Source organism: Eschrichtius robustus, chromosome 4 (assembly GCF_028021215.1).
Source record: "Eschrichtius robustus isolate mEscRob2 chromosome 4, mEscRob2.pri, whole genome shotgun sequence".
Lineage (NCBI taxonomy): Eukaryota > Metazoa > Chordata > Mammalia > Artiodactyla > Eschrichtiidae > Eschrichtius > Eschrichtius robustus.
The window spans coordinates 129280200-129283081 of NC_090827.1; positions in this window are offsets into that span (position 1 = coordinate 129280200).

The window sequence follows — 2882 nt, forward strand, 5'->3', positions numbered from 1 at the left end:
TACTTGATTGTAATGGATAAGTTATCAAAGCCACATTAAAATGAAATTCAAGTCATGTCACCCAAGGTGTTAAGTCCTTTTTCAAAACATTACGTTTGCAAACCAAAAAAAGGATTTTTTAGGAGTAAAACTTAATATGAGGTTTGGACTCCACCAACGTACATTACAGAAACATACTTTTTGTAAACTATTTTCTGAAAGCAACAATTTTGCTCTACTAGCTATTCAAGGTATTTGTCCTTAGCAACTATTATTATGCAAGTGCAAGTAGGTGATTAATCACAAAGTTGGAAAAGATATCCGATTACACACTCCTATTGCTTGAATTTTAAGGGTCTTACACTGATTTATGCTTTCCAATATTTGCAAAATGTCATTCCTTAAATAAATATGTAAGCCCCATGCTAAAATCTCCAACCACCCTGAGTCCCATGTTTTTGAGGTACCTCTTTTGATCTTACCTACTGACTCAGAGAGTGTTCTTATAAAGTAACTCTCAAAGAAGCTGAAGCCAGACTGAAACACAGTGACCTCCTTCATCTTCCTCTCAAAGCATTTTGTTATAATAGTAACAGCATGTCTCTTGTTGCATGTGTGAATTCAGTTCTCTTGAGTTTATATCTAGATATAACATTTCTGTTTCATAGGGTATGCATAGGTTCAGACTTAGTAGATAAAACTAAACTATTTTCCAAGGGGTTATACCATTTCACACACCCATCAGCAAGGTATGAGAGTCGCTCAGCATTGACAGTTTGGTATTTTCAGTCTAACAATAGTGCTACAGCTCTGAAACATTAGGAAGGAATTTTGCCTGAGCTTCCGTTTGCTCCTTTTTATAATGAGCATATGAAAAGGGGGTTATGTGAAAAAGCCCTGCAATATCTAGCACCAAAAAAAAAGATTTAATACATAATAGCTGTAATTAGAATTCTGAAAAAAAAGACATGAAATATCATGCCCAAATAGTATTCCCTAACCAGTGATGGTCTTTTATTTTATGGTGTTTACCTGTTAATATATTAATTTATATTCTCTTCAGTGTCATAATGAAGAGGCAGTCTATCTCTCTGAATTGGAAAAATAGAAAACACATTTTTAAGTTGAGATCTCCTCTCACCCCAGTGAGAAGTATTCACATAAAAGGAAGCTCTCCAATAGCAATAAAGTCATTACCCCTAATGTCTCAAACTGGAAATATCACAGTGGAGCACCTGCATGTGAATGGACATTGCAGGTTTGGAAATATTTTACAGTGGTGCGTCAGAGAAGGCTTTTCTGTCGGAAAAGACACAAGCAACAGAATGTGGAGACAAACAATGTTGCTGAGAAGATGGAATTACAGTTAGGCTGGAAAACAGGATCTGAGTTACAGTGGAGCCACAAATACCCCTCAAAAGAACACCATCTCCCCCAGCTGCAGATATTTTCTGGAAATGCAAGAAGCTTTGCTTACTTCAAACATTTCCCTCCAAACACTCAAGCAAAGAACCTGTGGACATGCTTCTCATAGAGGGACCACTGCTTGGGTTTTTTTCATTATTATTACATTTTTAAATTGCATTTTTAAAAAATTACAAATCCATCTTACAAAAAAGCATAATTTTCCAAACTATTAAATTGAGATTTTTCTCTATCATTTCACTCTGTTGGTTTCACCATTTAATTCCTATAAGTAAGTCCTTTTTAGGCTCTTTTCAGCCCCTGGCAGTTATGAGTAGTCAAACAACATGGAATCAGAGCATAATAAATATGCTCCTGGGGTGATTTACCTGCTATTTCCATTTTTTCTGGCAGGTGACATTATTTGCTTTCAGGCTACAGAATAGTGTCTAATTGTTTCAGTTAATCTTTTCATTGTACAATCTGTTAAATCCACTAAAGCATCAACTTCCAATTTAAGGGGATACTTGATTAAGATGACAGCAGAATGTAATATGTTGTTAAAGGTTCATTTAAAATTACAGATGATGAGAGCTAGACTAAGTTCACAGTGGTAATCTGTACATCTTCCTTCCAGACTAGAAGTGCCTAGGGTCCAACTTAATGCTTTGTGATTCAGGCACAAAAATCTATTTTAAGCCAATGACAACTAAATTCCCCAAACTTAAAACACACCATTTCAACATTACCAGCATCATTCATATCAGTGCACAGAATCTCATAGCTGGAAGAAAATCTGAGAAAATATAGAACATTTCTTAGTGCCCAACTGGGATTTCACATAGATCATCACACACTGCAAAATATTTATATATCAAGATAGATTATTAGTGTCTTCTTTTGCTTAATTCAAAAAACAGCTGCCCACCTTCCTCAATCCTCATTACAATAAAATCAACAAATTCGAGGTTGTCACTAGTATTTACATGACTATAAAAGCATAATTTAGAAAATGTGCCAACGCCTTTTAAAGGCATATTTCTAGGTTATATGAGTATAAATTCAGCATAAGAAACTAATAATATGAATCTGAATAATGGTTAACAAAGTAAGGGTCAATCTTTCGCTTTATTTCTCACAGCTGTGTGATATTGAGAAGTCCTCAAACCATTCTAAGCCTCGATTTCCCCTGAGGTGATATCCATTTCATTTGTGTCAAGTGCTGCTTTTAAAACTGAATAAGTTCTTAAAAATTCAGTCACATGTACAATATAAATATATACGCATCTCTCAAATGTAAATGACAGTATGTATTGCACACACACTCAACATATCTTTCACATGTTTGAAACATCAAACACATTTTACTGTATGAGATTTTCCATCACCATGAAATAAAGTCAAGTTTAGTGATGTTTTCCAGTTTAGGCAAATATAGTAATGTTTTCCAGCTTTAACAATGAGCCACTGCAACCATATATGCGCAATACTTCCATTAC